The following is a 16,311-nucleotide window of genomic DNA, read 5'->3' on the forward strand; positions in this document are numbered from 1 at the left end:
CCCCCCCCCCCCCCCCCCCCCCCCCCCGTAAGAACAGGCCGATTTAACTTGTGCTGGTTACATAATGAACCATGCTGGTGTGAGCGCGGTACCCACTAGGTTGTCAGTGCTGGAGCCCTTATTCTGTGCGTAGTTTGGCATTTTCTTGCCTCGTTGATTGCACAGCATCTTACGGGCCCTGATGGGAAGCACTGGGGTCCTCATGTGTTCGATTACAGCCACTCTCCTTATGGTCTTTATTGCTGGGACACAGGGCCAATGCTTCCGCTCTTTGAAATGAAAAGTCCGTTTTCTACCCCTGCCCCTGTGGTGGTCTTTTTGGTGACAGGTCCTTCTGGCTTCAAGCAGACTCGCTTTCTATGGGAAATTGAAATACCTTCCTCTGCGGTTCCCTAAGCAAACATATGGGCTGTTTGCTGGGCTTTCAACCCTTATGCATTTTTAATGATTACAAAGAAGAGATCCTCCCTCCTCCTTTTTTGAAAAATAATAAACTTAATGACTTAATACACATCAAGTGGAATTGTTGGTTTGTGGTGACGGTTTTATAATTCCAAGTTCAAGGTTTTTTTTTTTTCTATTTAATTATGCACAATAACTCCAATGGAATATAATGCAATAACAAAAACATGCACCAATGTTGGCATAAGAGCCCTGTTGTTTATTAGTATTGGTCTTGTGCTTTATGTTTGAAATAAAGTATTTGGAACTAATGTTGGCCATGTTTCCTCCAAACTAGATAAAAAGAAAGAAAGAAAGAAAAAAAAAACCAAAAACTTCTCCCCTGAAAATACCATGCTCCAGTCTTTGGTGATAAAAGCCAGCAGCTCTTGCAATAGCAAATTAAATTTTATTTGTAGAAAGCACATTGCTGTGTTTTGCTGCTTGCTCGGAGTTATTTTTTAATACTAATAATTTAATAAAGCTGAAGACCGCCTCACTGACCTGTGTTCTGCATGGCACCAGAGTATTCCCCAGGGTTAGAAGGCAGAATCTGCTAGCAGGAGGTATGTTCTATATTCTAACTGTGGCTACTCTTGCTTTCTTAGCCAGATGTAGTTCTAGTATTTAGAAGTGTTTTTAATTGTTGGAAGATATAAGGTGTGCAAATTGTGAGATACTGAAAGCCAGGCTTAAAAAAAATCTACAAGATAAGGACTGCTTTTTCTTTTCCCTTTTTCCTTTCTAAGATCCAACACATTAGAGGTTTGTGCTGGTGGTCAGTAAAGTCATCTTCACCGTACGGATAGCAACTAAGGGTTCCTTGCTAGAAAGGACATGCATGGGCAGTCTTAGCAAACAAATTCTGCATCAGACTTAACTCAGTGTCTCTTCAGTGTGAGGTGAGAAGAACTGGCTAATGTTTCTTCTTGGAAAAGCTAAGTCTGGGGTTCTGGACCTTAGGGTAATCCCTGAAGGCTTGAATACTTTCCAGTTGAATACTTTCCTCTCCAGTGAAGTTGGAGAGGAAAGTCTGCTGAGGCATAAAGCAAGAGCGAAAGCCAAGCAGGCATTCTGAATAAAGATGCCTCAGAAGGAGCTGAGTAGGAAAGCAGGAACCAGGAAGAAGTAATATGGAAGAATCGTGAGGCCCCAGCAGCGAGTAAGCAGAGAGCCACTGGCTGGGGAGGTTTTATGAAGTTCTGAGCATGTCAGCGAGTACAAACTCGATAGTAATTCAGATGTGGAATAAAGTTCTAACTCTGTCGTTCAATGTTCAATTTCTGATTCTAAGTTGCTTTTTTATTTTGGTATAAAAGAGAGTAGGTATAATAAACCACCACACAGAGACCATTGTAAATGTTAAATAAGATTTGCTACTCTTAGTTATTGTAGTTGAGCCAGCTTGATTAATGTAAAGCATCACTATTAATTATGTGGGCGTACACATTTATATCAGTAGAAATAAACATATTTTTATCTTTCCTATGCATGCTGGATATAACTTGATAAATGCTAAAGCCATCTGAGAGGAGGGAACCTCAAGGAAATGCCTCCATAATATCCGGCTGCAGGCAAGCCTGTGGGACATCTTCTTAATCAGTGATTGATGGGGGAGGGGCCAGCCCATTGCGGGTGGGTGGTGCCATCCCTGGGCTGGTGATCCAGGATTCTACAAGAAAGTAGTTTGAGCAAGCCACGAGGAGCAAGCCAGTAAGCAGCACCCCTACATGGCCTCTGCATCAGCTCCTGCCTTCAGGTTCCTGCTTGGGTTCCCTCACTGCTTTTGATGATGAACCATTCTGTGAAACTATGAATAAAATGAAACCTCCTCCCCCAACTTGCTTTTGGTCGTGGTGTTTTATTGCAGCAATAGAAACCCTAACCAAGACAGTAGGTAGGAGAAAAATATCATCGGGTATTTATTTTTAAAAGAATGTTTTAAGCTTTTTTTATTTTCTATAAATTTTTCTATAACAATTTTATTATTTTCATTGATTTTATGATAACCAATAAAAGGAACTGAATGTCTAAGTCCGTGCTCAGCTCAACATACAGAAAACTCTCATCACAGAAAGAAACCCTGTGTTACAACCCAGTTGTATTCGACTGTCAAGCCCATATCACACCCTTCTAAGTTAACACCATAGATTAGCTTTGCCTACTTATAAGCCTAGCAAAGCAGTATATATTTGTTTTTGTCCAAATTTGTTGGTCAGAAAGGTATTTTGGAACCTCCTTCCCAATGCTATGTGTAGCACCGGCTCATTCCTTTAAACTTCTCCATTGTATTTCATGTCATATCTTACTTTTCTGTTGTTCTTTCTACAAGTGTATGTTGATTAGTAAGTTTCTGGACCTTAAGAAGATGTGAATTTAATATCTGAAGTGCCACAGGAATGATTTCCCAAGTAATACACCATTTTACAGTGCTATTACCAGCAGTGTAAGAGCGTTTGAGTTGCTGAGATTCTTAAAAATATTTGATGTTGGCCAGAGAGATGGTTAATTAGTTAAGAGCACTTACTGCCCTTCCAGAGGACCTGGGTCCAGGTCCTGGCATCAAGTTGGGCATAAATCTGGACCCAGGATATCCGAGGTCCTCTGTTGGTCTCTGTGGGTACTGCACTCATGTGCACAAATTCCTCTCCTACCCATGTAGGTCAACAATCTTACATATTTGATTCAGAGGGATAGCATACGGTTTTGAACTATAATTATGTCACTATAGTAAGTTAATATTCTTAGTGCTGTGAAGCTTCCCTCATCTCTAATGATGCTGTTTGTTCTTGAGTCAGATTTCCTGTATTTTCATGTAGTTTGTTTCTCCATTTACTTTTTACTTCTTTTTCTTTTTCTTTTTTTCTTACAGAATACAAATAGGAATTCTGTTCTTTTCTTGTTGGTGGTGTTCAACATGTTTGCTGGGATATACATATATATATATATATATATATATATATATATATATATATATATATATGGGTTTTGGTTTTTGGAAACAGGGTTCCTCTGTGTAGCCTTGTGTCCTGGACTTGCTTTGTAGACCATAGCTCACCTGTCCTTCAACTTCAACTTACAGGTATCTACTTGCCTCTGCCTACCCGAGTGCTGGGATAATGGGCGTGTGCCACCTTGCCTGGCAGAATATATTTAAAATAACGTTTCTCTGTATATTTAGCACAATTACTAATTTTGTTATTTTTTTGGTGTGCTCTCTTGAATTTTCAGTTATTTGCCTCTGTCTTTATTGATCTCTTTTCTCTTGACATATTTTATAGTAAAATGATATGATTCTCTCGTGTGTGTATGCTTTTTAAATGTTTTATTTAACCTCTTGTATTAACTTTTTAGCTTATATTCTTTTTGTTTTCGTTAGCTTTTAACTTCCATGCAAAAATTGATTCATTTGCATAAAAGTACCTTTTGATGTACTGGTGAATCTCTCTTCATTCAGACAATTTCCTCCTTGATTCCTAGAACCCCGTGTGTAATTTGATTTTCTTTATCTTTCTGGTAATGATTTCTTGGTCTCTTTGGCAGAGTCCTCCTTATTAGCTGACCTGTAGAGGCTGGGTCCAGTGTCAGCTTAGCCTTGACTCTCTTCTGTCATGACTTCATCAGCTCTCTAGGTTTTAGATATCCCAAAACATGTTTCTCTGTTTTGGATACCCATTCCTTTACCTGGACCTGTTCCTTTAACTGAATACTTAACATTACCCTGGGAAGTTCTGATGGTTCATCTTGAAGATCAACTTGATTAGCTTGAGATTTCCTAGGACATTAATAAAGGACCCCTGAGTAAAACGCTTTGTAAGGGTGTTATTAGAAGAACTAACTAAAGAGTCACGACCTGCTTTGAATGTAGGCAGGGCCTCTTCTACATTTAATTTCTGATGCTGGGGGCAGAAATTAGATCACAGAGCGGGGAACCTGCTTCTGCAGGCCTTCCTCCCCTTCGTTTTTATCGTAAGCTAAGAATATCTTTTATCACACTCCTGCCACCATAATGATCTGCCCAAGCAACAACGGACTGTGCCCTCTGAAAACCTGGACTAAATTGCATCTTTTGTCCCTTAAACCATTTATTTTGTCACAGCAATAAAATGTCCAACCGAGAAGTCTCATAAGCACAGTAAACTCAGTGTCAAAACTGAGTTTTCTTCCTTTCTTTGTATTATTTGTTTTATCATTAGTTATGTCTGTCTAGGTGTATATACGCCATGTGAGTGTGTGCTGGTACCCACAGAGGCCAGAAGATGCTGTCAGAGCTCCTGATGCTGAAGTTACAGGGAGTCTGTGGGCCACCCAACATGGGTACTGGAAATCAAACTCATGAGTAGTACTTGCTCTTTAACTGCTGAGCCATCTCTCCAAATCTGAAACGGATTTCTTTATTATCTGGCCATCTTACTATGGCCAATACCTGGTGGTGGCCCTAAAACATGCCCATCATTAAATACTTTTTAAAATATTTGTTTAATGAAGCTTTTCCTCACACTTGATATTTTTATTTTAACCTATTTATTTCTGAGGTTTTTGCTTGTTTGTTTTTTAATTTTTTTTTATTTAGGTCTTTTGTTATTTCAATGCTGGGTGATTTTATTTCATCACCAGGGGTCAAGCTCTGTGCCTGTTACATTCTAGACAAGAGTTCCAATTCTGAGCAACACCACCAAGCCATTAAAGGTATTTTAAAATGAGCAGATCTCTCACTGGGCATTTGAAAAACAGTGACATGACCTAATCTTTTTTTTTTTTTTTTTTTAACATACACTGTAGTGTTTTTCTGATTGGTTGAGTCCAACAGAAGAAAAGAGGTGGTGGTTTTCCAGCCATTTTATTTCTCAGTATATTGTGTCTATTTTAATTATCACACATCATCTCTTATCTGACATATCTTTTATTTGCAATACACAGCATGCATTTTCCCGCAGTCCATTTTGTATATGTGATTTTGGAAAAACAGAGATGGTTAAGAGCCAAACTGAAAAAGAATCCATAGTCGTGTGAGTGACAGATTTGGGGTATGACTGGGGACTAGAAAGGACACAGGGCTCTTTTAATTCTGTCAAACAAAGCCACAGGCTAATGCTAAGGAATGCTTGTGTGATTTCTCCAGGGTGGAATCGGTTACCCAAACACAGGAGTCTTTACAATGATTCAAAATAATCATAAAACCATTATAACCACAAGACCTTTTTGAGTTGTGCCCTCAATAGTGAATGCTGCGTTTTTCAATCCAGTCCTTAGATTGAGAGGATTGTAATATTTCCAGCCTGGAAGGATTCCCTATCCCTGTGGCTCATTTACTTCATCTCTGTGGTTCTTGGAAGGCAGGATGGAGTAAAAGCCACCCCAGGCAGCACACTGTGAACTCTGGTCTTAAGAAATGCACACTGAACTTTAATAAACTTTGGCTATTTATGCAGCCTCCTTCCCTGGGATAGAGTGTCCAGCTATTCTCAAGTCCCACTGCATTGTTTGTCATGGACAACCTTTTGATTTATGATCTGAGCATGCTTAGCACTGTGCATAGAAGACGAAAAGGCATGCTGGCCTTGTGAGGTAGTTGAAGGGAATGCCTGTCTTCCCTGGGGCCACCTGGTATCTTCAAGCAAGAGCATGGGTTGCCATGATACATAGGTACATTGTCACTTCCTCCTTTATCACAGAGCAGGGCACACAGGGGGCATTCTGCAACTAAGCATCAACAAATGAGAAATGGAGTGAGATAGGAGGAAGAAGGAGGTGAAAGGGTAGCTAACTAACTCCCAGGGACTCTTGCTACACACTGACTACAGAGAAGGAAAGACAGACATTTAACTGGTTTCAAAAACCAGAGTTAGATTTTTTTCTTTCTCTGTGAGTTCACTTCTAATTCTTGCATAACATACATATTCTTTGTAAGATTTTAAGCCCCATAAAGATAAGGCTGTGTTTCTTTAAAAATATCAGTACTGTAAGTCTGAACAATATAATAAGCCTTTAAACCAGAACCAATAAAGGCAAGAGACTAGATGTCACTCAAACCCAGTCTAGGTATGCTTTCCCTACAGGTCTACTGAATTCAGGGTACATGTAGGTACTTCCTGAATAAATGTCTGGTTGAGAAAAAAAATATATATATAGAATAATCTGATAGCCCCAGGGATCTTTGTTCCATGCTCAGAATTCAGTAGTGAGATGGATTACCAGATACAAAATGGAGACACTGAAAGCTCCCGGTGCTCAGTTGACTCACTGCTGTGGCCAGTAACACCAGCGTGCAGGGAGGAAGATACAGACAGTGGACTTCTGACCTGTCACACAATAAGGAAAGGCCTCCTCCCCTTAGATTTCTCAGTCCACTCTTCAAAGAATTTCTACTCAGGTCCCATCGGCATCTATTTGCCATTTGTGGGGTAAAACACCATCAAGAAATCAGAGTTAATGCCATAAAGCAAAAACCTTACCTTCACCAGAGAATAAATGTCAGATTAGCCATTCCAGCTGCACGGGAAGAAAGGAGTCCTAAAGGGAACTCATAGCCTCCTGTGATTTTCAAATCAAAATGGAAATTAAGAAATGAAGCTTTAATAATCCTTACCATTTGCTCTTCGGGAAGCCTGCTATTTGTCGAGAGCAAGGATGGTGTACATTAGAGGCTGAGCAGTTGGGATGAGGTTCCTTTTCATTGTCTTATCTCTGTAGTATTCATTTTCAGGAACCTTCTTGCTCTGGGGTTGTGAAAATACAATGAGGCTCCCTGATGGCCTCACAGTGTGAGACAAGGCAAAGCTGAAGGAGCTAAGGACCCCATTGCCCCCCAGCCCTGTTTTAAATATAAGTGGGGGTACCAGGAATAACCAGGTGTCTTGCATTGCTCACCTGTGTCTATCTTCTTTGGTCCCATGACTTTGGATGGCAAATTTTAAGTCACCCCAGACATAGAAATGCCTCTTTTTCAACTTTTTCAGAGAATGAAAACTTATATTCCGTTGGTTACTTATCCCAAGGATGGTATTCAGGACTCACACATTTTGGAAAACAAATAAGTATTTTAGAAAGCAAATTAATGGTCAGGTAGGCCACTCTGAGGACACTTGATACATTACATGTATTTATTATGTATATGAATTTACTCTAACTGGCTTATTGAAAGGTGCTATAATTTATAGTAACAATGTTTGTTTCTAGACTTCTGGCCACAAATTTCACAGCTTTAATGGGCAAACTCTGTAATTCACACCTCCATTTCTCATTATTTACTTGCTTGGGTGCTCAAAGAAACATAAATTAGGATGTTTATTGCGCTGGCAAAAAAAATTAGTACAATTATAAATGTTCATTAGTATAGCCCTTATTAAATAAATACCAGGCAGAATAGGAACCGTTCCCTCTCTGTTAACAACTGTAAAATCTTGGCAAAAGCCAAAAACAACTACCTGAGGGCCCTAGAGAATGAATGATAATTAACAAATTTGAGAAAGAAGTTCACGTTGAAGAAGCCAGCTTAGAGTAGGCTCATTGCTTTCTTTGTGGAAAGAAAGAGAAACAGAGCTTGCATAAACACATTGTTGATCTAGAAGGCACTTTTTTATTAGTAGAATATACGTTTCTGTCCCCATTTAGTAATATGTGCAAAAATCCAAATGACCGACTATAACTTTTGGAAACTTAATGAAGGGCCTTCTCTTTTGAAAGAAGAGAATAAGAACACTGTATAGAAACATATGAACTCTATGAATGCTTGCTAAGCTCTTAAAAGCCACTGGTAATCTTCAGATCAAAAAAAAAATTACAATAGGGTCCCCTTATATGGTAAAGACCATCAAAAGATTGATGGAGCAAGAGAGATCATGAAAATTAAAACAAAAACATACCATTATGAATGGAGATATGCTGATAATTCAGTTTGGAATAAATAAAAATACATAATTATAGATTACAGAGAAGGGAGGCACACCATAGCCTTGTGCCTACAATGGCTTCGTATGTAGAAAATAGCTTTGCTGGTAATAAGTCACCAGCATGACTACCACAAACATGTACTTGTGATCTTTATTTGCATTCATGAAAGTAGAATTATCCCTATATACACACAGGTTTCTTAATCATTTGTTCAACCAACCATAAACAAAAAAAAAATACTAGGAAAGTTAAATACACCTGTATTCATTTTCTAGACTTTTCTGCTGTCATTATTTCCCAAGCAATAAAACGGAATGGCTATACTCACGGTATTTATATTAGATAGCATAAATAACATAAAAAGGATTCAAATCCATGGGAAATGTGTGCAGCTTAGATGCAAATGCATTCCATTTCATAGAGCGGGCATGAACATCTACAGATATTAGTGTCTGTATGTGTTCTGGAGCCAAAACCCCATACATAGTAATCAATGATGGATTCATATTTTTAGAATTTCCCTGTACACTACAGCAGCTCTTGACAGCTCTTGACTTTACTGTTTAAATTAGCTTTATTTTCTTACAGAACATCAAAATTCCTTGCTTCAGTCACGTTATCCATGATGAAGTATTGAGTGGAGTGTAGAAAGATACAGCTCAGCAGTTGAGTCTCTGCTAGTGTGCACAAGTCCTAAGCAAATGGAGCTCAACAGGAAGAGTAATCACATGGTTAGGTATTGCTGCCGCAGCAGCAGAGAGGCAGAACATTTTGTCATTGAAGGGCATCCTGTTGGCCGGTGCTTCTTAGAACATGGGATGTTCAGGGTCCTTTGGACTCAGCATTGGACTAAACACAGTTTCATAGTAGGCACTTGCTGCTTGCTGCTTAGATTCAATCCTTGTTTTTCTGGTAGAGGAATAGGGAGTTTGAGTGGGGAGTCTCTGCCTTTTCATCCTCAGCTCTATGGTTTGAATGGGGCTGTTGACACTCCTTCAGATGCTAGAGCAGCATCAGCTTTGCTGGTGAAATTCTCAAGAGCCTTGTTGTTCCTTCCACAATGGGAGATACAAAATGACAGCAAGTCTTTTGATAACAAGGTGAAGATTCTAACCATCCAAAGATGAAAACGTGGCTGTCATTTTAACAGAAAGGTTTGGGGATGGGGCTGTTTGAATACTTGGTGTCATGAAACCTTTAGGTCCAATCATATCTGAAGCTAACCTCACTTCCTTTTGAACTGATGAACTTGTAACTTCCTTCAGTGGGGAAGTCATATCAGGAAGTATTGTTCATCTCATAGAGCATGATGCCCCTGAAAAACTGAGTCTTGTGTATGTTCCTGCTTGTACAGGGAGACAGATTATTGGGATGTTTTCAGAGGAGAAAGACCAGGAGGGTGAAGGAGCCTCAGGAAAGCATGTCTCTTCTATTCTTATGACCAAATTAAGAGTTCATTCCCAGCCAAGCTTCAGCAGTCCATATGACCAATTTGATGTTTCTTAAATTCCCCTGGGAAGATGGGTTCTAAAAGCATCAGTCTTCACTTAAAGTAATATTATAGAAGGAGGGAGACCACTTGACAAAAGTCCCTGAATCCACAAAACTCCACGTATTGCCATGACAAAAATGAGCACAAATCATGTAGAATTACATTCCTTTTAAATATAAGTGGCATTCATCCCAATGCAAGGCTGCATTTTAATAACTGCACTACTCCATGATGTGTCAAGTTATAGGATATTATAAAAGAAAACCAGTGGGTTATTATTTTTGTGCCATTTTCCAATGTGGTACATTTTTATAAAATCCTGCAGATTGAGTTAATATTGTAAAGTACTGTACATAACCTCATTGGGAATATTGTAAGGCAGCCCTTCTAAAAGCTAATAGAAATGCCAGTGGGGGGCGGGGGGGCGGGGGGGCGGGGATTCTATTCAGAGATTTGAAGATAAGGTGGATAGGCTTTCTGTGCACTTCCAGCACTGTTCGTCAGGATGAAGAGATGCTTCGGTGAGTAAATCTCTTTTTCAAGCATGAGGACCTGCGTTTGGATCCCTCGTGTCTTTATAACCAAGCCAGCCAAGCCTGTAACCACAGCTCTGGGAAAACTGAAGCAGGAGGATGTTGAGGCTTATTAGCCAACAGGTCTGCATGAAAGTTAGATCTAAGTGATAGAGCTTGCGTCAAAACAGAAGGCAGAATGGTGGAGAAAGTGCAGTAGAGAAAGACCCCAGTGTCAGTTTCTAGCTTTTTCATGCATGCAGAGCCACATAAGCACATATGCAAGACACATGTGTATACTCAATGCACAGTGCACACATACATTCCCCATGCCCATAATGCACACACACACATGCACATACCTAATACACACATGTATACATGCATGCACACATACAGACCACACATGTTTAAACACATGTGCATACACATAAAAGCACGTATAAGCACAGATAGACACATGAAAATACACACGAGTACGAACATGCACAGACATGTACATGAATGTACACAGAGACATACATATGGCCAGGCACACATCTCTACGTACACATGTATACCTACATAACATCACAAACATGCATACACACACACACACCTTTTTTTTTTAGCCTTCTTGTTTTGGGCTGAGTCAACTCTGCCACTCGCTTGTGCCACCCTCCACCACTAACAAGAGAACGTGCAGATTTTTCATAGGGAGCAGCTCATGCAAAGAAGTTCACAACCTTGTCTGCATTTTAACGTGCAGCATTTTAAAACGGTGAGTGCTGCTGAACCTAGAATTACGGTATATTTATAGGCACATACCCTGAAGAAGTGAAAGTAGGAACTTAATAAGATACTCTTCGGCAATGTTCTGAACAATGTTTGCATTGTATAAACCATGCAAGTGTTTATAAAATGCTGAACAGATTTTTAAAAATTGGTGTACATATGCAGTTTTTAAAAGAGCATAATTCTGACACCTGCTGCAAATACAAATGAGCCTTGAAATCATTTGGCTAAGTGGAATAAGCCAGACACAAAAGAGCAAATATTGTCTGTCTTCATTTTCTATGTGTATCCTATAACAGGCAGATTCTGAGACAAGAAATAGAATAGTGGTACCAGACATTGGAGGAGGGGAGAATTAGAAGTTGCTGTGAATTGTTGGAACAGAGTTTATGATGGTGAGATGATGTTGGAGATAGATAGTACCGGTGCGAGCAGACTATGAACACACTTAATCCAGAGTACTCTATGTAGAAAATGAGCAACAAGGCTCGTTTTTATGGTATGTATATTTTTACCACAGCAAAAATACAAATGCCAGGGCCTCATCTCAGCATTATTACTCTGGGGTTGTCTACAGATGAATGTAAGTAAGGGATAAGTAAGTTCAACATGGTTGGTGTTAAGGCCTGACTCTGAACTATCTCCTACAGGCTCATGTTTGAAGTATTTATTCTCTGCCGTGTGGTACTGCCTTGGGAAGTATTGTATCACGTAGAAGGTAGGCAGTCAAAAGTCACTAGGGGCAAGCCTTTAAGATGAAAGCCTGGCCCTTGATCCTATGTGCTTTCGGCTTCCAGGACTAGCATGATGTGAAGAACCATCACTAGGTGTTCCTCCTGACAATGTCTTCCTCGCCATAATATACTCAAATTCTCCTGCAAACCATGTGCAAAATTATATTTCCTCCCATAGGAGTTTTTGCCTGGTGTTTTGTTACAGTGATGACAAAGTACAAACACAGTAGCTTGTCCTGATAAGCTTCCAGTTTTTATCTTATGGTTTTAAAAGATTGAGGAATAGACTTACTTGATGCCTTTCAATGGGGGTAGGCTGGTGACAGAGCAAGAAGGGCAATGAAAGGGTTTCCTCTCCCTATGGCACTCTTTAGATGAAACCATTGCTAGCACACATAAATTCCATGCGTAGGTAATGAACTTGGTAAGCAAATCCAGCCACCGGCCTGTCTCACCACATTTGTTCTTATTAGGTTCATGTCTTTAGGCTCCTTGTATGAGAAGTTTGGAGTGCCCCTGCTATGGACAAGCATGCAAGGCACAGTGCTGGGAGAAAGCCCCGCGGTCACTGGCTTCTCATTTTCCTGCATTATAGATGAGGTTCTACGAACATTAAGGGAAGGAGTGATCCTTATTCCCAAGGAATCCCTGGCTGTGGATCATGGCCTCTCATTTCTCCAACTTCTGTCAATCTCTTTGGCTGGCTCCTACTTTTTAACCATTTAGAAGTTGTTGAAAACAGTCCATTGTTCTGCTCAGACATCTTATCCTGCTGGTGAATTGATTTTTTTTTTAACATATGTGGCAGTCCTGAGGGATACCCCTATGAATCCTGGCTCAGCTATGTCTGATCACATAGTAAGATCGTGCTCTCTTTCCCTGAACGGCTTACTTGCTTTGGGCAACAAAACGTGAACCAAGTGGTTGTATTTCACTCCTACTTGGAGGCAATTAATTCCTGGTGCCCTCGACACTAGCTTTCTGGTTTATCTCTCTTGGCAGTTGAGTGAGATATTGTCTTCATTAGCCTAGGTCTCTGAGACAGGGTCCATCCTGGACCTTTATCAAATACAAGGAACCATCCTTGGTTGTATTAACCTTCTGAGCTAACGTTACTGTAGCACTGTTTAATCACTCTGGATTGATGGTGCAGAGAAATCACACATATGAGCTGCATGATCTGACTCAGGCATGGGACAATATTGTATGCATCACCAACTCTATGAAAATGGATCCCAAAAGTTTGCAATTATTGTGGCCTTTGCTATCAAATACCCATGCAAGGAACTCTCAGCCCAAGCTATTTCCTGTCCCAGCAGACCGTCTGCTGTCCGATAGAGCACTTGATTCTGTGTCTCTGTTGTGAAGGACAGTAGCTATGAGTCATATGGGGCTAAGTCACATGAGTTAGTGGTATGGCTAGTGTAACGGATGTTATACTCTAAATTTAATTTAATTTTAAATAATTTAAATCAAATCCCTTTATGTGCCTAAGTGCCACTTTCAGCCATGGCCCGATTGTCAGAGCCTCTTTGCCTCCATGCATTTTTGTATGTTATTTCTTCCTTAGTTTGTGACACAGTTCCTTGTCGAACCTGCATTCATCTTCCAAGGCTTCCATCAGCGGGGATCTTCCACTTGGAACAGAATGCTCCCTCTCCTGGAGTTCTGTGCAACAATTCATCCGTGATCCCTGTGTAGTAATGAATCCTCTGCTTGGAGTCAATGGGGAACGTTCCTCCTGCCTCTCACTTTGTAAATATCCTGATGCCAATAACCTTGTTATTCATTGGTGTATGTCTCATAAGCTCTGCTCCCTGTAGGTGCTGAATCATGAAACCAGAAACCTCAGTATTGCTGCACAGCTTTCTCTTCAGACAGCTCAAAACGTGTGCCTTAAGTCTAGCACACAGTTCTAAGGGCTCTACAATGCTAAAGTGCACCAGTCTAAGAGCATTGTCTGCCAGCCCAAGGCTCAGGTTCACCCCGGGCTACGGAAAGATTAGCAGTGAACTCTTATGAGTAGCACCAGTTGTGACGTGGAACAAGAAACTCAGAGCCTTGCCTCCATGCTCAGCTGTACCCACAGACTTTCACTGCTACGCGTTGAATGAAGTCAACATGCTTTTCCCTGGTACCCTGGTACCATATGGAAAGCTGCTAAAACATTGGAATAATACGCCAGCTGTGGCATGAGATCATCTGCTGATCGGCAGATGCAGGGCACCCAGGATGTGGTTTTTCAACCTCTTCTGATTATCTGAAGAAAGAACATAAGCTTTGGAGCAGGCCAGACTCCTCTCTTGGACCTTGAGTCTCATTGTCAGAGTCAGAATCTTTGACTTGCAAAAAGGAAACAATCCAAACCAATGTAAACTGAGTTAAGCAGACTATCCCAGGGGTCCTGATCATCACTGGACCACCTCCAGTTGTATTTTTCACTTTTGATCCTCTCTATTTTATTCAGAGTAACATTAAAAGAAATCAAGGGGTTTCAAATAAATGTGTGTCATGTAAATGTGAGCTTTCACACGTTGAACGCACTCCTGTTCTTGGCTGCCATTTGAGATACTACTCAGTCAGGTATATGCCACAGCTCTTCTTCATACCCCAGCTTTGCTGGACTCCTTAAACATGGGGACATTCGCTCCATGCTTTTGCACTACCAAAAGTACTCTCCTTTTCCTCTAGAAATTTCTATTTCTTTTCCTCTTCTTCCTTTTCCCACTCTTTCTTTTCCTCTTATTCTCTACCCTCTTCTATTTATCGCTCTTTCTTTTCTTTTACCTTCTCTCCACCAACCATAGCAATTTCTTGATTTTTATCATCCCGAACATAAACTTTTCTACTCACTGAGCAGTTCCTTTCACTTTCCCTTTTCCAGCAGGCTCTACTATGCTTTACACATATATGAATTTCCAAGAGGCTTCATCAAGGTAGAAGCATATAATATTTGCCCTCGTGTGCTTGGTTTATTTTACTTCATGGAGGTTTTTTCAAAGATCACCTGTTGATGCATGTTAACAGTTGTTTTTTTTTTTTGTGGCTGAATAATATTCCACCACACTTAATCATGTTTTTATTGGAGTTGCTCTTTCCCTGTCATTGTTGAATTGACTTCCAGGAAACTTTCTCCAGTCTCCATAATAATTACCTGTGGAATGTGTGGTCTGCAGATATTTTCGTTCATTTTGTGAATTCTCTTTTCACTATACTTTGACACACAGTGTTTTAAACAGTTGATTAAATATAATTTATCATGTTGTATTTCTTTTGGGGGTGGTGATGAGGTTGGCTTCGTGTTCAAGGAACCATTGTCAACTCTAGTTTCACAAAGATTATTCTTTCTTTCTTTCTTTCTTTCTTTCTTTCTTTCTTTCTTTCTTCTTTCTTTCTTTCTTTCTTTCTTTCTTTCTTTCTTTCTTTCTTTCTTTCTTTTACCAATTGTTTTTGGAGTCTAAACTCTTGTGTTTAGATTTTGGGTTTACTTTGAGGTAATTTTCATATAAGATATGCACTAGGTTTTTATACATATGGTTCTTCAGTTTTACCAGTATTATTTGCTAAAAGGCCATGTTTTATCTTATTTAAAAGACTTTCTACTTGTTAAAAAATAAAATAACCACCTATGTAAAATAACATTTTAAAGATATGGGGCGGGGGTGTGTGATATAGTGGAAGCTATAAAAAATACAAGGCCAACAAATAGAAACTGCTCATAACTGAGCATCTAGTACAATGTTTAGGGTTTTTTTTTTTTCTTCTCCTTCCTTTTAATTCACAACAAAATCCACATGGTAATTGGGACCATTCATCAAGTATGAATAAATGGAACACAAAATGGAACAGAGTGAACAGTATGTAAAGTTCATTACATTTTTTGTGTTTTATAATGAAATTCAGAGTATGCTATGTATTTGCTTTCACTCAGCATTATTATCTAGATACTTTTCTGTGGTTACACATTATATTGCTTTGAATGAGATACCCCCCCATAGTCTCAGGCATTTGAATACTTGGTCTCCAGTTGGTGGTGCCTTTGGGACTGTGGCCTTGCTAGAAGAATGTCACTGTGTCATGCTTTGTGAGTTTAAAATTTGCTTAACTTTGAGTTTGCTCTCCCTCTGTTTCCTGCTTATAATTTAAGATGTGAGCTCCCAGTTGCTGTTCCAGTTGCCACGCCTGCCTGCTATCAGGCTTTCCAGCCCTGACAGTGATGGAGTCTTATGGAACCATAAAGGCAAATAAACCTTTCTTTCTATAAGTCTTGGTCATGTTCTTTTATCATGGCAATGGAAAGCAAATTCTTGTAAATGTACACCCTTGTGAAAGGAATACCTTAAACATCACACTTTTATAGCTCCTCCTTAGGTCTCCATGAGCTTGGCTGTATTTTCCACTCTCAGTGCTACTGGGCCTCTCTTGTAATGATGCTTGTCACATATAGAATAGGAGTTTGGTAAAT

This window comes from Psammomys obesus, unplaced genomic scaffold (genome assembly GCF_907164565.1).
Source record: "Psammomys obesus unplaced genomic scaffold, mPsaObe1.curated_primary_1811, whole genome shotgun sequence".
NCBI classification, from domain to species: Eukaryota; Metazoa; Chordata; class Mammalia; order Rodentia; family Muridae; genus Psammomys; species Psammomys obesus.